General features: G+C 36.1%; 1 long non-coding RNA gene across 1 annotated transcript in view; it reads left to right on the top strand.

Annotated features, from left to right (window-relative positions):
• The window catches only part of LOC122182963, a 58,689-nt gene that overhangs the window by 22,973 nt on the left and 13,451 nt on the right, over nt 1-22,265 (top strand). Inside the window, exon 2 of the long non-coding RNA XR_006180051.1 lies at nt 21,113-21,237. This is a non-coding gene — a long non-coding RNA (uncharacterized LOC122182963). The remainder of the gene's footprint in view (nt 1-21,112; nt 21,238-22,265) is intronic.

Genomic DNA, 22,265 nt, shown 5'->3' with positions numbered 1-22,265 from the left:
TCTGTTGTCTTCACTGAAACCAACTTTCCTAGTTTACTCATGAGTATCCTGAGGGACAGCACCAAGTGCATTACTGCAGTTAAGACAGATTGTCTCTAATGCCTCCTCCTTATCTGCTAGGCCTATTATCCTGTCACGGAAGGCAATTGGATCATTTTGATGTGATTTGTTCTTGACAGATCCATGTTGGCTGCTTTTTATCACCTTTATTATCCTGTAGGTACTTTTAAATTGACTCTTAAGTGATTTGTTCCAGTATCTTTTTGAACACTGAAGGTAGACTGGCTGATCTATAACTTTCCAGGACCTTTTCCTCATTTTGGAGATATTCATAAAGTCTGCTCTTCACCAGACCTTTAGAACTTCTCTTTACAAGTTAGGCTCTAAAGGGTAGTCATTACTGATTCACAGATGTAATTGGCTAGAATGTATTTAGTACCCTGGGGTGAATTGAATCGGGTCCTGTCAACTTGGATGCATCTAATTTATCCAAATGTTTTTTCTTACCATTTCTTTTTTCCCCTTTTATTCCAGCACTGGGGTCTAATCGTAATCCATTCTGCTCTAACGCACAACTCTTTAACCAAATGACTGATAAACTCTTTTAGAGGTTTACATGCATGTATTATAAGCATCCTGCTATATATCCCACTTCAACTCTCCAGGTGAGCTTATGTTAAACATCTTTACAAGACAGTTGGGTGTATTTCAAATCTTACAGTTATGCTCTGGAACAAATAAGTATATTACTGGTGAAATTTCAGTTCCTGAAATTCATGTGTGATCCAGTATTAGCTGTCAATGCGCTTTTAAAAAGATGTGCAAGTAGAAAGATGATATACTTTTCATTCCCAAAGCCTTTTCATGAATACACATGAAGCAAATTTAATCTCCCACATGATCTTTTCTAATGAAATTCCCAAGCAAATAGCTTTTAGGTCTAAATCTTTCTCTGTTGATTGTAAGGATGGATTTTCTTTGAAAATTTGAATTTTTTTTTTTCCCCCTTTTTCTTTTTTCCCTCAGGCAGAATTTATGATGATTTTAAAGTTTTGGTATGCTTTTTATTTTGAAGAGTAAATAAGCTGTGAATATACTGTAATGCATTCTTTTGTGTTTTTCTATATGCATAAGGGATTTCTGTCGTGTGCGTCTTTGTCAGATGCCTTTTTTTATTACTCAGTTTAAATAAATTGTTGATTTATTGTTCAGATTGTTCAATTTTCTAGTCTTGTTTGAGAATCACCTCTCAAGCTTAGCCAATTTTTCAGTATTTTTTCATTCATTATGCAATACATCCATTCATTTAATGGTAGTAAGTAGAATATGCAGTGTTCTTACCAGTTGCAGAGATGCTTTGCAAAACAAAGTCCACAAGGATAATTTGTGTGTAGCTGATACTGAGTCAGTGAAGTTCAATGCCTTTTTTTTTTTAAAAATATACGTAATCACTGCATGTTCTGAGTATGTTTGCTTGTATAATGGTTTGTAAATACACAAAGTATTTGTGTATTTACAAACCATTATTGTATTGAGGTATTATCAGATTTTCAAAACAGGTACATGGCCTAGAATGCAGAATTCATGCATGAGTTTTAGTTACTTTGACAACAATTTAAAAGTATGGCTTCTGTATCTGTGTGTTTAGAGATAAAAGAGGTTCTTGCTCTCTTTGATTATGGAGTACTTGAGGAGTTGGAAAAAGAAGAGTTTAATACAGCTCAGAGAAGTCCATGTGAAGAGAAATCAATGCAACCATCTCTTCTCTTGCTGCATTTTTGTCTCTGAGTGGTAGAAAACTGAGCAGCACTATCCTGCCCACACTGCAGATAAATTAGTTCTACTCACAGCAATGCTGCAGTTAAATATTTTTAGTAGGCAAATTCTCTTGAGTCTTTGAAGGCCATATATGGGACTAGCATTTAATTAGATGTAAATAATGATATGGACCGTTGCTCTTGACTATCTTTAATGATTACTCTATATTTCCTAGAATACATACCTAAAACTGTGAATACATGCCTTATGTTTTTTTTTTTCACTGCAACTTTTGTGTGCTGTAGGTGGATAAAACAAAGGCCATAGCTTAGCCTGAACGAAGATAATCAGGGGACTGGAGCACCTCCCCTATAAAGACAGGCTGAGGGAGCTGGGCTTTTTCAGCCTGGAGAAAAGAAGGCTGCGGGGTGACCTTATTGCAGCCTTTCAGTACCTAAAAGGTGCCTACAAAAAGGACAGGAATCAACTCTTTGAAAGGGTTGACAACTGCAGGAGAAGGGGAAATGGTTTTAAGTTGAGGGAGGAGAGAGGTTGGATGTGAGGGGGAAATTCTTCACAGAGAGAGTGGTGAGGTGCTGGAACAGCTGCCCAGAGAGGTTTTGGATGTCCCATCCCTGGAGGTGTTCAAGGCCAGATTGAATGGGGCCCTGGGCAGCCTGGTCTGGTATTAAATGGGGAGGTTGGTGGCCCTGCATGTGGCAGAGGGTTGAAGATTCATGATCTTTGAGGTCCCTTTTTTTCAACCCTGGCCATTCTGTGATTCTGTGAACCCTCTGTACTCTAAGTAAATGGCACCCAAAGCCATTTATCTCCTTTATTACATTTTTAGGTTGTTAACTGGTTATGCTAGGATGTGACCATACTAAAAAAATGAAATTCTGTTGTGCCGCATCTTCTGGAGCTTAACAGTTTTGTTTCTATTGGCAAAACCACACTGGAGCTTCTGAACATTTTTGGTATTAAAACCATGGCTGGCTGAAAAAAGCTATGGGCGCCAAATGGCTATAGATGTGAGAGCAGATTTCAGTCCTGACTTTAAAGATCTGGAATAGGATACTCTGGCTGAAATACAGCAGAGTATTTCATCGATATAATTCTACATAATCAACTTGAGCTTCACTTTCACCCAATCAATGCTGTGTGTTTCATCTTGTACAGCGTCTTTCTTGCATTTTTGCCCAGCAATCCATATGTGCTGTGAAACAAATATTTTGGCTTCAGTGGAATTTCATTTTGACAGAGATGGTTCTGTCAGTATTTCCTCTTTATTTGGCCATAGTTCTCTATTCCGGGTAGAATCCTAGCTACGGAAGCACTGATCAGCTAGGGGATATTACAGTCTTTATAGGACAGTTACTGTACTCTTATTTTCACTCACATTTTCCTGAAAAATTTTGCAGCTAATTCTTAAATGTCATGAATTAAAATATTGAGAATAACGAATGTTTGTGGATATGCTTGCAGAAGGTGAAACTGAGTATCTGAGTTTCTGATGAAAAATCTTTTAGCCTACTAAACTATTACTTCATTTAAATATTGATATTTTAAGTATGATTTCATTTTATAATCTAGTAGGAAATGTTAAATTAGGTATGAGTGTTATAATTTTAGGTGCTATATACTTTATTGACTATTGTGAGATTCATTTGTTATTTTTGTTAATTTGTCTCAAATGTTAAATACTAAATTACTTTGTTCAAAAAAGTGATCTCTTTTCTACCCTCATATAAGAAGAGAACTGTATTTCATGGAAAGTTTGTGCTCTGCTGAGACAAAGGGAGCGTTCACTTTTCTCAACTAGTTAGAAGCTCATTCAGGGATATGTCACATGAGTGACTTGAGTGTTGTACTCATTCTGCCATGCTGATTATGTAGAGAATTGTTGAGTAAGATGTCAGGTGACAGGGCTGCTGTGACTTTTTGGAAGGGTTAATAGAGTAGGAACTTCTATAGTAAGGTAATTATTATACACAACATAATTTCTAGTTAAAGTACTGTGACTTTTCAATGCATTTTATAAATAAAGGGTTTTTTTGTATTGAAATACCTGGATTTAACACTTAATAAATATTAACTGTTAACTTTTAATATTTGTTACATAATGAATATTTCAGTAAGATAATAATTCACAAACCTTATGTTGAGGATATGGAGGTATGGGAAATTGCCATTCCTTCCAGAAAATGTGAATGATGTTCTTATTTGGTTGGAATGCAAAGAGGAACAGTTTCTGGGTTCCCCAGGTTTTCTACACTGTTTCTTCTACATAACCATCTTGAAAGTCTTGTATTTGTGAGGAAGTAAGGACTACTGCCCAAGCTGAGTGCTAGTATAGTCAAAGTGACTCTTTGATGTATTTCTCTGTGAGGGAAGAGGTTCATATGCCCAAAGTTGTTTTAAACTAAACACTTTGTTTCCCATCTCCTCTATCTGCTTACAGATGTTTTATTAGTAGGATCCTTAGGCAAGAAATATTTTGCCAAGCAATAACCTCATAAAAACAAATAAAATGTTACTAGCCTTGTCTTTAATTGCAGCTCTTTACACATTATCCAATTTCAAGCTCTCTAATAAATGATCTTTATTCTTTGCAGTACTGTCCCATTTCCAGAATGAGCCCTTGGCCAAGAATTTTCCAATAGCAATTTCAGAAAGAGAAGTCTACAAGGTGTTTGAAAATATGGGTATATTTGTAAGTGAGGACTTACTTGGGGAACATTAACTAATGCAAATATATTTCTCGAAGTTAGTATGGAGTTCCTAAATCACTTAGTACTTTTTTGAAATACTGTTTTCTTTCTAGTATTTGAACGTTCATTCTTTTGATATGAAGCATGATATCTACTAATTGGCTCATTTTGCTATTTAAATATTTTCACTTTTTAAGTAACAAAGATTTCAACAGTAGCATTTGAGACTTCTTATTTATAATATGATTTTAATTATGAATATGACTGTTAGGAAAGTCAGCTATTTAAAATAGGAAGGTGTTACTGAAATAATGTTGAAAAAACAGTATCAACTGTGAAGGACTTTGCAGGAATATCAATGAGGCAAGTTTGTGTTAGGTAACAGAAGCCCAAAGGCGGAAGTTGATATATTATAAAAGACAGTATTTATGGCTCATTAGATAAAGTCACAATTCAACACATGAGGCTGATGGGGGAGGGAGGAAGCATGTAATTAGGTTATGTAGAAGAAGGAAGGCAATTAAAGGAGAAGTCCATTTTTAAAGTGAAATGTGGAAAAACTTGGCAGTGAAAGAACTGGCTAGTTCATGTTCTCTTTTGAGAGGAGGTCAGCATGTGAAAATCACAGGATGCAGGAGTAATACTTCAAAATACTTCAACATGGTAATAGTAAAGAACAGTGTCACAGAAGAGTTGATGTTTGTGGTGTTTTTGTAGTTTTTCTGCCTTAGGACCCGTAGACCTTTCTGAGCTAAGTACTTTTTACTGCGATTACAAAATGCTCAAAGAGTACCCCATTTAAGTGGCCAAGAGGTTAAAGGGGCACAAGGCTACCCTGGCTAGGTAATGGATCAGAACAGCAGCCAAGGAAGTTGTAAACTTCCAACTGTAGATCCTCACATCAGTTATTTTGGCAACTGATACATAACTGCTTCATTTATTTTACTTGCATGCTGACAGGCTGCCTGGTACAGGCCGTGCTCTGACTGTGCTGCTTGGGAATTCAAAACTGATCAGTCCTTTGAGCTTCAGACTTTTGCCTGGGATGTTTAGTGTCTGTTCAGAAGAAGAGAGGGAAGTGCATGGTTTGATATAGGAATTCCTGGGGAAAACCTACTTTCTGGCAGCTGCACTTTATATCAAGTATTTATTAATGCTGCAGCCTTATTCTTTTTCATGACTGTCATGTTTGTGCTTGTTGTTGAGGTTATTTTTGAACATTAATTGGCAGTTAAAGTAACCTTGTCCAATGCTCTTTTGCTGCTGCTTTTCCCTTGGTTGCTTTTCTCTTCTCATTCTCTACACTTCTAATAAATATTTTAAATTCAGTTGTTGCTTTTTATTGCACTGTGGTCACAGAAGATGGAGAGCTTGGCTTAATCTGTACTTTGGAAAGTAGATAAGCAGAAAAAATGGGAGCAGAGAATTCCTGGGTCAATGGACTTGGAAGCGATCACACAAATGTAATGCTACAAAAATTCTTCTATATCTCTAACGTCAGTGAAGCTGCAGTTGTATATTTTAATTCCTTTTGCAATGTATGGATTTATATATAAAAAAAAAAGACAACAGAAATATCAGAGAGAGGATGCAGGCAACTGTGATGTAGCTAAAGGAGAATATGAGGTTTGCTTTTCAAGAACATACCTTTGAGTTGGCTCAATATTTTAAAGTCACTTATGGCCTTCTTTTAGATTATTGTTAGATAATTATGAAATGAAGTTCACACCTTTGTTAGATAGGGGTAAAAATGAATGCATGGAGAGGTGAAATTGAGAACTTGGGGGGGTTCAGTGGTTAGTGCTCCAGTCTAGGATTCTTGCATGTGGGGAATATTGCATATGACGCTAGGTGAAAGGTATGCTGTAGCGCAACAGAGCTGTTGTAATGTCAGCAATGCAGAATGTAGAAACGCTGTTATTCCGTATCTTCCTGAACTTTCTTTTAATCTTCTTAAGTACTTCTCCATGCTCCAGTACAATTGCTCCTTTTAGTATTGCAAACACAGTTCCTTGACTGGCCTTATTATTCAAGCGATATTTTTTTCATCCATTTCCTCACATTCCTGTTTTCTCAGATACATTTTAACATGAGGAACACCAAAAAAAGTTACACCATGAAAATCTGTAGACTAGAGATCAATCCTTATATTTTAAATGGCTTCTTAGTTCTCAGTTTTATCATCTTCTTCAATATTTTACAGTTTGATAATATATTTGCATTTTAATATCTGCATAAATAATTTCAAACTGCAATTCATAAAAATACTTGGAGGCAATTCCTGCATATTGCATCTAAGAACAGTTGTGAGTTCTTTAGAATGCACGGTAAACTGAGGAATGATACAATAAATCACTGAACAATAGCTCATGATATATTTAGTAAGGTGATGCTGCTTTGATTATCATCTAATTTATTTACATTTCAAAGAATGCACTGAACCTTTCCGTCCCAGGCAGAAACTGATTTTGTGAGTTTCAGTGCAAAGGAAAGACAGTTCCTCCTGCTTTAAAAGTTCTACAATATGTAAATGAAATAATTCTTGTAGTATTCAGGAAATAGTAATGAAGTATATTTATGCAGATTAACAAAGCAGGAGAAAAGGTAATTGCAAGTTCAGTCTTCAAGATGTACATGGAGATTCAATCGGCTTACAGTGGTGTGGAGGAAATTTTTTTCTGACTTCACTTGAATCTTGTACACACACCTTTGTTTTACAGTCTCAAAGGACCTTCTTGTGAAAGCCTTCGATACTCCAGTACTCTACTGTGATGCTATTGTCACCTACTTCTCTCTTCAGTGGAAAATTAGTATTAAACCTTGGTTTGGCCAGGCTGGTGTCGGAGAGGTTAGTAGCAGTGAATCAATACTCAAGTTCCTTTTAGAATTAATGAATTTTAAGAATACTTTTTTTTTTTTTTTTAAGCTCCACTTAATCTAGAAACAGGCTGAAAACCTACTGGTTAAAACTATGTGCCAGCTGGGATGTGCAGCTGTTTGTCTTCATTTTTATGTAGGCTTCTCTTGGTATGTTTCTCTTCAGAGAGGAAAGGCTTGTAAACAGCTGCATGCTGATTAACTATGCCAGGTGTGCCCTTATCTCTACCAAAAGAAAGGTCCTGCTATATCTGGCAGTTGAATTGACTCGTAGGTGAAAGTTGTTAATACATTCTTTCTAATATGTAGAATGCACCTGTGCTTTAATGGGTGTTATTATGTAGACTGTACCCCAAAAGGGAAAGATGCATGTGTATGAACTATGAGCACTCACATAGTTAATTTGCTTTTGATCAAGGATATTTCTTTGCCTTGTATTTGTACATTTGCATCCTGTGTTGGAAAATGTGGACTCTGATAATGAATCTGATTCTTCTATAAGACTCAAAGTCTAGGTCTGAGTGCTTTTGAATCATATCACCATCTCAATAGGCTTCTCCAGCAGTAAGATACATGCCATGATTTTTTTTCATGATTAAAAATGAAGATCACCATTTTTTTGCTTTTATAAAGTTCTTATTCCACTTTCTCACTGATCCTCAAGATAGGAGAGTAGTAACTTGCTGTCAGTTTTTTTTTTTTTTAATGTTTTTTCTTTTGGTCACTTGAACTTCTAAAGCTTGTTTATTTTCTGTTCTTCATCTGCTTATTCATAGATGAAATGTTGTATTACTTGTTCTATATTCCCAGATCCAGACTTCCCAGGGGAAGTTCACAACTTGAGTGGAAGTGTAAGACAAGTTGGTTTAACTTTAATGTTTTCTGTTATCCTACTTGGCACTGTGGCATGATGACCCTGTTTTGCATACTCTGATGGAGTTGAGTCTCTCTTATTATTTAGATTTCAAAACTGTGATACTAATGTAGAAAAACATACGTGGTCAGAGTAGCATTTAATCTCTTTTCATGTGGAAGTGCTGTTTAATTCAGACTCCCAACTTTCCAAAAGTATTTTTGTGAGTCATCTCTCATCATACTGTTAAATGAATAAAAAAAGTAAAAAGAGACCCTTAGCAAGTCAGTAGTCCAGCTGTGGATGTAGGATTCTAAGATGTTTGTGTTACAGTGCAAGTCATTTCCTGGGGATCATCTAATTGCTTTTTTCAAGGAAAGTAATATATTGTATTTCCAGCATGATCTCTTGTAAGTCAGTTGCAATCACCTTGTGGTGACAGGCTGCATAGACAGAATTTTCTTTCATTCTTTGAGAAGAGGGATAAAGACACCACTTGTGTCCGAGGCAGAAACCTTGGTATTGTGTTGAATGGTTGCTGGGTTTGGCCAACAGAAATATTGTGCTGTGAAACTGGGGGGAAACATTCTAGATAGTGTCAATGTAAAGAAAACCTCAACTGTGTGTGATTCGAATGAGATCACTGATGTAGTGTAATGGAAAGCTTGGTATGCTGCAACTATGGGCTCATTTTCACAATCTGCTATGACATGATGATGATTCAGTGTCATAGCTGTAACTGGGAAATGATCAGGCTGCTTTGCAGTTGTGAACAAAGGCTGGCAAATGCTGTGAGAATAAAGGCAAAGCCTCTGGGTGTGAAAATATAAAACAGTTAAAAAGTAAGGAAATACCAGGATACATTTTAAAATGTTATTTTACTGTATGGGGAACATTTTAAGAATAATTGTCACTCTTCGGTATGATCGCTAAAGCCACATCATCATAAATAATAACAAACAAAGCTGGAATCAAAGGAGTTTACTTGATTTACCATCAGACAAAGCATCACCATGAGTTTATTTGCATTAATTACAAGATTAAATATCCTCTGTCTAGAGATCTTCTATCTTAATCATAGAATCATAGAATAGCTTAGGTTAGAAGAGACCTTAAATATCATCTAGCTCCAACCCCCTGCTGTGGGCAGAGTTTAATCCTTTAACTTGAAAGGAACTTTTTTGTAAAATAAGTAAAAAATGTTCTAATAAGGAATAAGTGGTGGACTGAAGAGAAGGAATTTTGCCTATTTTCTTCAACTTCAAAGGTGTTTTTGTTACCTATGTGCAAATGGGAAAATAATTTAAAAATTATATATTTTCTTATTGTCTATTTAATGTATCAACACTGTTAAGAAGCAAGATGAAGCTCTGAAGTTTGGATCAACTCTGTAAGAGTCTAGGAATTAGATATAAACTATTTTGAAGATATTGGGACAAATCTGAGCAGTCCAAGTCAAAGGCAGGGTCCTTCTCCCTGTACTGTGTTCTTCTGATCCCTGTTCAATCATTGATGTTAAATTCTGATGTTTTGTAAATGAATTATTAGTTTAGACTTGGAGTTCTTCCTTACCACCATGACAACTCAATTGTATACAAAATAACTTCATTTTGCCTAGGTTCCATCCTAGTTCAGAACTGGAGAAGGATGTTCATTAAGCTAGATGTCTGAAGTCAAAACGTGGTGCTTTGTTGTATAGTTTCTACCCGTAAGTTAGTTACATTGCTGAATTATGTTAATTGGCTAGATACCAGGAAGCCTTTAGTCAAAAACTGGGCAAATTATTTCTGCTTACTTGCCTTTTCTCTCTGCATCTGTGTTCTCACCTCTGCAAATTCTGGATTTTAATTTTACCACCATCAATTGAAGTCTACAGCAACAGTTCCTAAACAGATATACTGAATTGTGCTAGAGATACTGCTGCAAACTGTTATAAGAACACTGTTGGTATTCTGATCTTTCAGTTTTCGGTGTATATATGCAGGGCAACAGAATCATTGTTATTGTATGTTTTCTTGGCTCCTGCTGGCTGCAATAATAAAATTAGGGAAGAAAGATTCTGCAGGCAGCTTGGAATGGTGCTAAGCATTTTTAACTCCTTTTGAAAGAGGAAGAAAAGAACAATGATGTGTTATGAAAAGGGAAACCTCCCTGAGCAGGATTCTGTCTTCCAGGTGGAAAAGTCCACAGCAGTGCACAAGTCTGGAGGCATTCTGTTGGCCTCTTGTGCTTAACTCCCAAAGTAAAGCTAACAGTCCAAGAACAGCAAGCAGGCTTACCTAGCTGTCAGTATGTGGGGAAAAAAACCCTTTGTGTTCTGTTCTTACTTGAAGAGGACAGTGTTTTACAGTGACAAACACTAGAAAGGTGCTTTCAAGTCACATCCAAATAGAAGATTCTTGGGTGTATCGGCATAAAGTGGGGCAGGGATCATTCCTTATTCCTTTTGTACTTATACAGAATGCAAGCTTCTTCTGCTTATATTTTGACATCATTTGATATTTTTTTTTCCTTATTTTCAGAGGTTTTCCTCACTGTCTTCACGTATCTTGCAACAGAAATGTCGATGATGTGAGCAGTCATTTAGTAGGGAACAGCCGGTGTTACATTTTGCATCCTCTTTTCAAATTTAAAATGTAGGCATAACGGATTGGTACTTCTTTAGTATTTCACTTCCAACAAGGTCTGAATATTGTTTTATTCAACTAGTTAAGTAAGCACTTTCATCACCCTTTAGATTAACGTTTGGATTGAAAAACATGAAGATAGATGATACAGCTAATTGAGAACTGTGGATAAAAACTGCTATTGCCTTCGTAGAGATCAGGGAACTGTAAAAAGAGAAATAAAGCAAGATAAGAATGAGAGTCGTACACATGCAAAGAATCATCGCTCTCTAGGACAGACATTTCTGAATTAACCAGAAGATAACATTTAAGTCTGTTGAAACTTAAGAAGGGTTAAGCTTTTGTAGTTTCTCAGTATTAATAAGAATTAGACAGGCCTAAGAACAATAAAATGGCAAGTTACATAGTTAATAACAGACAAGTATCTAAAAAGATCTACATATGAATAGTGATGAACTTCTACATTACAAATAATTTTTTCTTACTGCTGTACTGCAAGTGGGATCTATATTATGTAAGTTCAACTAGAAAATGTGTAGAAGTTTATGTAAGCAAAGTTATTGTATGCATGAGAATGCCAGGCAGTTTTTCCTGCACCTCTGTCCCTCGTTTGTATCTATTTTTATAGTGACTGAGTGTTTAACTTTCCTGACTTTATCAGCCTTCTGCACTTCCCATCTTCCTCTGCTACAAACTTGTTTGATAAATGTCTTCTATGCGCAGACAGTAAGTTTCAAATAGTTGTACTAGAACTGATATACTGACTTATGAACCCGGAGAGGGCAAAGGAAAGAGAATCCTAAGAAACTGTGAGTAAAATTGCAATCTGGTTTTAGGAGAAAGTGCTCAAGGAAAAAAACCTGGAATCTGACAATATAAGCCTATTCTACGTGTTTTTCTTTGTTCTTAGTGACACTAATTCCTTCTGCATTATACCTCATTTCTCTAACTATAACATGACATTTAACTTTAAAACATTTTGAATTCTCATGAAAAATTGTATGTTTTAAAAAGTCATATCTCTAAGGCTAGCAAAATGTTTCTTACATTTTTACTGTTAAATACTTAGGTTTTTATATGCTTAAGTCCCAAGGCTTGTGTCATAATGTTATGTCTTTGCTATAAGGGAAATTTTCCTTATCTGCAGCTCACCTTTGTGGGATGAGACATTTCAAAACACTTCTTTAAGAAGTTCCAGAACCAAATCTTGACTTCTAGTAAGCAATCTCAGAGGTGTTATAGAAAGATAAACATTGAAAATATGCAGAAGTATTATTTGCTGTGGAAATTAATTCTTATGGAAATAGAAAAAAGTATCAGTGTAAACTTCTGTTATGGACTATTTTATCTGCCAAGTCTTTGAAATATGGTTTTTGCATTCAGCAAAACTTATCTTTCAAAGAATAAAGCTGTCCTTTGGCTTGCTACTGTTATAAACAAGACAGAAACAAAAGTTACATACAGTGTAAAAAGTTAGTGACAGTGACAAAAGGAACACAATCGCACCCTACTATCTACGTATTTGTCTCCTGGTTTTTTATATAATACTTTCTTCCACAAAAGTGTACTTATTTTTTTATTTCCCAAGGGTAAATCTAGGAGACTGTAACAATTTCTTGTTATCTTTTGACTTTTTATTGTATTCACCTAGTAATATTAAAATGAATATAGTATAAAACAGTAGCTCAGATCATTAAACACACCTTGTTCTGTTTTTCAGATCATTTTGGTCAAGTCTATGTTCTCCTTTAAAAACTGCACTATTTCTGACTGTTAGAATTAACTCTTCCATAAGTGGAAATTACACGGGGAGACTTCTCTGAGATAAAAAGCTTTTGCTGGAGCAGTAAATATTTATTGTTTAAAAAGCCTATATTACAAGTAACTGTTCTAATTGCCACAGAGATCTGGAAACTCAGTGGGAAGTGTGCTCTTTTTGGAGGTGCAGAGTGGTGTTGTGCATTGAGACGTGATTGTTTAGTGTGTAGAGGCTTGTAGCTCATCAACTACTCTTATCAGATAAGGATGACATTGCCAAATTAGGGAACTTTTTTCTCATTTCAAATCTCTTTCTGAGTTGGTTTAAATATGCTTTGGTTGTAAGAAGACCTATATTTTGTCCAGTAGTCACATGGATGTGTGTGTCTGCAGCTGGTAACTGTCAGATGCCATCACCACAGCAATTGGTGAGAAACATAAATTTGTGGAGGTATGTTTATGATGGGTGTAACAAAGAAAAGCTTTAAATGCTATTTTTCTCCGATCGTCTGCCAGAGGGCGGAACACTGGCAGCATTGTAATATAAAACTTCTTTACCTGTTTCATGGCTTCTGTATTAGGGACAGCAGCTTTTTTTCCTTTGGAATTCTGAAGGTGGAAATGAGTGAACACTTGATTAAAAGCACCTCACTGTTCCTCACTTGGAGTGTTCAAGAAGTAAGCAATTTCTCTGTAGAGCTCAGAAAAATCCCATTCACCTTTTGTCAATAACTTAAACAGAGCCTATAGGTTTTGATTTGGAATGTCTGAGGTATCTGTTTCATTGTTTTGCTTATTTTGTAAGAGAAAATGCCTCACATTCAGACATTTCAAACAAAGTTTATTAAATCACTTTGGTTTATTTCATTCCTGTCTGTTTTCTGTTCCTTTCTTGATTATGTTCAAAATGTTCTTTTCTGTTGTGACTTCCCTTTCTGGCTCCTAAGTCTTCCCTTTGGTTCACTGATCCAGGTGCTAATGGATCTAACAAACTGTTTTGAGTTCTTGCATCTTCCTTCATTTTGCATTCTGAGCTGGATTCTGACCCTCAGAGTTGTTTGAAAATTCAGTCATCCTCCATTTGATTTAAGGAACAGTGAATCTCCTGTGCCCTTTCTTTTGCTGATGTTTTCAAAACATTTTTCAGATGTTTACAACGAAGCTTGATTTCCTCCCTCTATTTGAAATAGCTATTAGTTCAGTCCTTCTTCAGGTAGAACCTCAAGTTAACCATAGGAAACATCAGTGAATTTTCCTTCTTACTTGGTTGAATAACTTGTGTCAACTTCATACTGACCTGTGTTACAATAAGGTTGTGCCTGGTGGAGGTTTTTAAAACAACCACAAGGAAGATTAACTGTAGACTCTACAAAAAGAAAAACAAAACAACAAAACAAAAAAACCCCAACACTTTGAAGGCAAAAGAGGCTCCAGCAAATTGATACTCTTTCTTAAAGCATTTGACAGTAGCCAGTGGTCCATGAGATCTTTTGCATCTCTTGAAAATAAGAGATAGCAAAAGATTTTAACCAATAATTTTTTTCTTCTTGCAATAGTATTTGAGTAATAACTGCAGTAAGGACAGAGCAAGCACCTGAATGCAAATGTTGTGTAACTTTTCTGTGCTCAGTGAAATTACTGAATTGTGTGTTTGGCTTGAGATTAGAAGTGAAGTCCTTCAGTGTGTTTACGAAAATGAAGTGCTTACACATCTGTGCTGGAGGCTCTAGCCTGAGCATTCCATGTATTTAGGCTTTGGATGTTATGGTTAGTAGGTGGTACTTAATGTAATCTGTGTGACCAAAGTCCTTGCCACATCGATTTTACTGAACTGGGTTTCATTTTAAAAATCTTATTTGCCAACAAAGGTAAAACAAGCAGAAGCATTCCATTTTCTGTGTAGAAGGAGGATAGAATAGAAGGCATTAAGGAATTCTTAATAATCCATAGAAATTAAATATTTAATGAAGTGGGAAGAATCTTTATTCTGTTAAGGATCGCCCCACACACACAAAAAAAAAAATAATGATGAAAGAGTGTAGATGAAAGAGTAGAACAGAAGTTCTTGAAGGAGTTCTGTTTTGGTCAGGACTACTCATAAAACTCATCTGCGGTATGTGACTTTGATCAGAAGTTCTCTCTTTTTGACATGTTTGTTTCTTTTGTGAATTTTTATCCCTTTATAGATGTGCCAGGAGATATTATCAGTCTTAAATATTAATTTTAAGTAAAAGCAGAAGCAAAAATGTATCTTACCTAATTGAAACTACTTGGAAAAAATTACAAAATTACAACAATGCAAGATTATTTGTGGCTCTAACTTTGAAACACAGTAATTGTGTAATCGCAATGGAAGCATTCCAAAATGTTTTTCATGTAAGCATTGTACTGTACAGATAGAGCAGATATCCTGTAGCAGAAGGATGGAGGTTTCCAATTATGTCAATTAACAAAGTACCTAATTTTAAGAGGGTAGTGCAGTGTCAAGGGGAAATAGATCTAGGCTGAAATTGCTAATGGTTGTAAGGAAAAATAATGTTGCTTTATGAATTTTTACTTTGGTACTCCCTATGGATTTGGCTTTTGAAGATGTATACCAGCCCCTCAGTTCTATCGATATGTACTTTAAAAAAGCACATAATCAAAGTAAAGCTGCACAATCTCTTTTTCCTGGGGCATAACAGCCATTATGTTTGAGAAGGTCAGAACTGTATGGTTTGATTTGTGCCCCATCACTTCAGTGTTTAACACACACAACCCTTAACCCAGCATTTGCACTTGCTGAATTTTAGTCTGCTTGGAGTTCAAAGGAACTTCATCAGCACAAGGTTGTGCAGAGTGCCTTGGAAATAATGATAGCTTGAACTAAAAAGGAAGAAAAGCAATTGGAACTAAAAGACATGATGTAAAGCAAAATAAAGCCCTCAAAGAAAAGCACTTCAGAAATAGCCATTTAATTAGCCTATCCTTTTTACTCCTTTAGTTTTTGATGCTGCAGGTGTCAGTACCTTAATGTGCAGATAAGTATACAGCACTTTTTCTGCTTTGTTTTACACATGGCAGTAGGACAGATAGTCCCAAAGGATTCCTTTCTATTACAGATTATTCCTAATGTATGCCCTGGCTGTAAGCACTCTATGACAGCAAGGTTATTGTAAAATGGCTTTTTTTGCCCTTTGAAGTAGAGCTATAACACTGAGAATAACTTTTATGAGGCCTTGTGGGAATCTTCTTCTTTATGAAATGCAGTGATTATGTTCAGAGGATGGAATAAATGTTCCTGTGAACTTTTTAAAAATAAAAGGAAGGAAGAAAGAAAATGAGAGCATTTGTAGCTTCAGGGGCCACGTACTTTACCACAGGCAGTTTACTGGATTTCCTGCCCTAGCTTTTCCCCTAAAGTGAGGTTAGACACACCTGGAGACTACTCTAAAGAGCAGAAGTTAACTGACACTCTGTGCCAGTGGGGAATTATCAAGTAGTTTCAGTCATTTGCTCTATCCTGTAATGGATGATGAAGGCAGTGCAATGAGAATCTAAAAAGGATTCTTTCCAAGGCATTCAAAGGAGAACTGAGTAGTTTATTTTTTCATTTTTTTATTCATAAAAATAGTAAAATGATACTGCCTTAATTGATTTCAGGATGTCAGGCTGAATAGCAAATAAAGGTTGAGAAATTAGTCTCTTACTACTTCAAATTGTAACTTTATTTAATGTTTGCAGATCTAAGTTTTAACTTTCCTTCATGCCTATAAGGGTATAGAAGCAAAGAACATATGCTGCTGTGCTTCTTCTTGGTCTGGTATGAAGCAGCTTCAGGAAAGCCTGTGATCCCAAATACAAAGAATGTGTAAGGCAAGTCCTCAGATGAGGCCCTGGCAGCATTCATGAAGTCCAGTTCTGGATCTTCTGTGTACTGTCCAACCTGTTTCTTAAATTCACCTAGAGAGGACTTTTGATTTCTCTCGGAACCTGAGTATTTGTTTTCTGTGGCACGTGCTGAAGTTATCTCTCATGTCTTATACACATGAGCTGCTAATAAAGCCTTTGTATAGTAAAGGAGAATTTTATCTGGTAGATGGAACAAATGCATCTCAATCTGAGTCCCTAATGCTGTCCCTGTCGTTCTCCAAAGAGTACTAATAAAACATGTCAGTAAGGAAAGCCATGCATTACATAAGAGCGATGTGGGAAGAGCTTTTGAGACTGGTGTGGCAGAAGGGAGAGATGTGCAGAGAAGATGCAGCTATTTCCATGTTGTGCAAGTTATCAGCCCTTCTCCACTGCTGTACCTAAAGAAATTTTATCCTTTTTGTACCCCTCCGTTCTCTGTGAATGTAGGAAATCCCTTAAGTGGAGGATGATACAAACATTGAAAACGCTAGTTTCAAATTCTCTTAGCATTCACAGAAACTAGTTGACAGACACAGCCAGAAAAAGTGTGAAAACCTGAAAAGCAATCTTCAGAAAAATAAATGCAGATTTATTAGTTGGGAGCAATAAGACTTTGTCTCCCGATTAAATAGAATGTTTGAAAAAATATTAGGAAAGAACTGAAGGGGAAAAAAAGCCATTTATGCCAAAAATCTTTTGAACTTGTCATGCATTCCTTTTTTCTGACATTGGTGGAAAATAAAATATTTGCTGAACTAAGCAACATCACTGAGTTCAACACTGAAAGAACATGCTGACGAGTCACCCAGTTACAGAGCTGCAAAGGTAGGATAGTTTAACGCCTAGTGGAGCATGTTTTCAGAATCCACAATTATTTGTTGGTTTGCACTTGCATAGGAAGTCTTAAAAAGGAGTGATTGTTAATGCTGTCAGAAAAATTAAAGATGATTTTAGTTTTTATGAGAAGCAATTGCTCTTGTTTTAAAATAGAACACAGGTAGAGGGTATTGCCATCCTTGAAAGTCAATGCCAGCAGTTAGGGCCTGGACAGACCACTGATCACATACTATGTTGATGTATGATGTTAAGAGATGTTAAGAGTTAGTCGTGATGTTTCTCTAAAATAGATGTTCCTGTGCAGTGAGGTCTCATTAGGGTAGGAGGTGTGCAAAACAGGTTTGTGTTTTAATACAGAGGGAGCAGTCTAAGTGATGGAAGATTAGAATAGAACTCTGAATTGCTTCTGGATGCAGGAGTTCATCCCATCATGTCTTGAAACCTAAGATTTCTCACTTTATCTTTCATGATTTTTTCTCTCATGACTTGACAAAATTCAATCGTTTCTGTGCTTCTGACTAAGAATGTGGGAACAACAGCTTTTACTTGACTTGCATGTTCTGAAGAAAATGACCACCAATTTTTCATGCTGGAATCTTCCTTTCTAGTATGGAGATGAAACTTTGCTGTGCAAAGTTCAGTTAGGTGACTGTTGCTTTTTTTAGGGTGGCACAGATCTTAGCTGAGGTTTCTAATTGCTTTCCACAGCAAAGAACAATGTTAATTTTCTGCATCTTTGCAACCCTTCTATTTTTTTCCATCTGGAAGTTCTGTCTCAGTTCATATGACACTTCCCAGAGTCCTGAGACACTCCTCCCTCATCTGATTTTTACATGTGAATTAACAAGGCAGTTGGCAGTTAGAATACAGCTAGGAGTAGAAAAAAACAGATCTTTGCATTATGGCTGGGAAAATGATAGTTAGATATATATACCTGCATAGTGTCTTTTTCTCTAGCTAATGTTGAAGCTATTAATAGTTATGTTTTACAATCCGCGCTTCAAAAACACTCCCTCAATAGCACGCATTCAATCCGACCTTTAATTTTTCTTCTGTCAGCAGCAAAGGACCATTCCAGAAATATTTAGCCCAGTGGCATTCATCTTGTATGAGCTCTCTTTCATTCAAGCTTCTTGAGCACGTCTGGAGGGTCCTTAAACAAATTTTTTGACGCTATTGATGGAACCTTTCCGATAGTTCATTAGGCAAATGGCAGAGAGTTCATGAGCTTTTCCAAACATGCCTAGAGACTCGTGTTTGTCAGAGTTCAGTGCTAGCTAACAAATTGCTACAGATCTAATTAAAATGTAAAGTAATTCTAAGCACACAATCTTTGGTAAATCAAATGCGCCAACTGATTAAAAAAAATTGTTTCAATCATAGTAATAGTTTACCAAAAGAGAATATTATATTTGCACTTAATGAAAACGAGGAACAATTTTATATCACAGAGTATCTAAAAGCCGAGCAGAAAAGGGCCATTTTAAACAAGTGACAGTATATAAGAGAGACTCCTTGTTGTGATGAAGAGATTAAGGCACATTTTTAACACAAACTGCCATGATCTCTGTAGTGCAGACAAATGGAATTTCTAATGAAACACACATAATATCCTTCTCACAATATTATTGTCATTAATAGTGTTTCAGTGGAAACTCAAAGTACAGTGATAATTGCAATGCTGCTTTGGGATGAGACTTCCAAATTTGAATACTCCAGATTCCTCCAGGTATCTTGATATTTCTCCCCAATATCTCCTATAGCTGAATGTTTCTTATCCAGTAAAAGTAGAATAGAGTATGATTTTGATATGTTATCTTATACCAAGATGGTTGCATGTAAATGTTCCCTCAAAAATGTTGAAGGAAGCAAACACAGTATCAACATAGACTTCACAGGAAAGATTTATAAATTGTAGAATATGGCAGTCTTCTCATTGACAGCAGTAATAATCTCATACTCACAGCTTGGGTACTGTACTTACTTGCATTCTCCAAATCAGATACAGTGAGTAACTGTGCAGAATTCCACGTAAGTACCTCTCTGTAACTTACATAGTTTTTAATGTAAATTCTGTTGATATTTAAAATATGTGCAAAAAAGGCATAATGAAGAATAAGCTTTTATTACCCCTAAGCAACAAAATTGGAAGATTGATGTAAAAGTACAGGTACTTGGAAACATCAGTTTTGGGTGTCTGTCATTAAAACAGCTTGAACTTGAAATCTGTCTTGTACTGACTTACTGAGGAGGTACATGCATAAGGCTGATTATTACTTACAAGTTGTAACCCATATTAAGAAAGGGTTGTTGCAAGTTCTCACTTTGGACAAACTGCAAAAATGCATTGCATATTTTAGAATACCCAAAATTTAGATTCTAGTATGAGGATACTTATAGTTTATATTCCTTGACTGTTTCTGTTTCCTTTATCTCCAGTAGTGTACTCTCTCAAGATTGGTACTGCCAAGGAAGGACCAGAATTTAGTCTCTTTCTGCACCAGTGGCTCCCTCTCTTGAGGACTCAATGAATTAGGGCCTCATCAGCTTGGAAATAGGAAGATGCAGAGGGAGACTAATGATGCATCGCTTGAAGGCTTGCAGCAGAACTTGTTAGCAGCTGACATGGAGAACAGTTTTGCCCTATGACAGCAGTAATGAAGCCTACAGTATTAGGCTTGTGTGTGTCTCCTCTGCAAAGTTTAATTGTCCAAGCTCCTCTCTCATGTATATGTGACAATGAACACAAAGCAAAGCACTGTTTTCCCTTCTAAAGTTCATGATACAATGACTTCCAGGTAGGGAGCTCTTATGTTGTTAATGGCACGACACAAGTGCCAGCTGCTCAGCAGTGCAAACTAGAGAAATCACTATACTTAGTCTTGCACCCAGTGAAGAAGGTGACAAAGAAATGGTCTGTGTTGATGGCGTTGCTTGGATTGGGCAGAGGAAACAAATGTTTCTCTAGGTATGTCATCTGCACATAAAACTACCTTCCTGAACTTTATAATGAATGATCTCCTTCCTTTTAATTAAAAACCTGGGAATTTAGGAGTACGTTACTTACGCTAGAGAAATGAAAGTCTACAGTTATCTAGTGGTTATGGCTCTCTGTGTCACAGCTGCATCCTTACAGCATGAAAGTACATCATTCCTTTTGTAATAATAAATTCACTGTATGAACTACAGATTAATAGTACAGTCTATGCCCAGATATCCAAATGCTTCTGACTGTACATGTTTTGTATACAGATATGCACAGAAGAGATCAGCTGTCTTAACTATTTTTTCTTAAAAAGAAAATTCACCACAAGGAAGTGCTTTTGGCATTGATGGAACTTGAATGTCCTGAACAGAATAAAATTTTAGTATATTTGAAATTGAATATTTAAAGTAGGCTGTTATATGTGTGGATTCTTAGAAATAAGCTTATGTATATATATTAGAAATAAGCTTATGTATATATATTTCCACTTTAAAAGATACTGTATGCTAATATTCTTTGCTCTAACAATTACAATGACAGCCTCTTACCTATAATAACAGCCTATTTATACACAGGTCAGGAAAATTCCCTATTTACTGTGTACAAAAATGCAGACTAGAAAGGTATTTTAGCCTTCTACAAAGTATACTGAACAATGCTTTACATCAGAAGAGAACTGCTTTGCATTGTTGTCTTTTCCAGGAAGATGTAAAGATACTTTTTTTTTTTTCTTTTACATGAATGAGACTGATGTGTTGCTGTGATGAATGACACTGATTTCAGTAAGTATGTGCATTTGGACTTGTTGCAGATCACCGGAATTTGTGGCTCCATTGTGAAGATTATCTATGCCATTGGGTAATTTCACTGCCTTATCTCGCTCATTAGGAAAATCCATGTGAGGGTACTGATTGCTCCACTGTCTACAGTATCTAGGTATGTGTATTTTTAAAAAACTGTAGAAAAATATTCAAATGTTGCCTTCTGAAAAAAGCTACAGAACTTGAGTTTCTGTTCCTACATGATGTGGGTACCTGCAAGAGCCAGTGTAAAGCAAATTCATATCATTTTGGTTTTGTGATGATTTAGTGTAGTGAGATATAGCATGCAGAACCCTTAAATGACAGCCTCATAGACTCTTCGCATTCTTTGTGTTTTCTGCTGTGCTCAGTTTAGGCTGAAAATGATATTTCTGAAGTGTCTGCCAATTTTACTAATGGATGTTCATCAGGACTCGTGTCACAGCACTGATTAATCTTCTGCTTTTATATTTCACACTTTAAAAGAGTATCACCCTCTGACTTCAGTCTCCTGACCATACTCTTAGATATGCAAAACAAATTGAATTACCTTATGTGGATTATCTGGTACAGTTTCACAGCCCATAACAGGTACAGAAGGGTTTCAAAGGAGATTTAAATACAAAGGAGTATGAGAAGGGGAATATAATGTTAACAGTAAAAGCAATTACAGGGATACTCTGGAATATTTTAACTGCAAAGTGGCTTTAAGGAAAGTAACGACTATATTCTCCTGCCCTGCCCCTCTCCCCCCACCTTTCTTTTGATGTGGTGCAGATTGAGATTTTTATCCTTGAAGAAGATAAAGTGTGTGGGAGGGGGTGGCTTGCTTGTTATGAAAAGGCATTAGCTGCACAGGCTATGTAAAACTTAAAATTGACTATAGGACTACTTGTGCTGGATTAAATCAAAGATCAACTTAATTCAATGTTTCTGAGAGTGACCCAAGCTTGAGGAGATGTAAAAGTGTCTGCTGCTTGCTTCCCAGATTATCTAGGATACTAAACTGTCATATGGAACTTACTAATGCATAACTACAAACAGGTAATCTGTGGAAAGAGGAGAAATTATTAATTTCACTAGATGAGCTATTCAAAGTGAATATTGTTAAATCTAAGGTAGAAGTCATGCTTAAACAGAATTTTCTAATCTTTATGATTTGTG

Source organism: Lagopus leucura, unplaced genomic scaffold, assembly GCF_019238085.1.
Source record: "Lagopus leucura isolate 7727_CA_CO unplaced genomic scaffold, USGS_WTPT01 Super-Scaffold_100016, whole genome shotgun sequence".
Taxonomy (NCBI): Eukaryota; Metazoa; Chordata; class Aves; order Galliformes; family Phasianidae; genus Lagopus; species Lagopus leucura.
The sequence above is the reverse complement of the archived record's forward strand: the minus strand, read 5'-3'. Positions and strand labels throughout refer to the sequence as shown.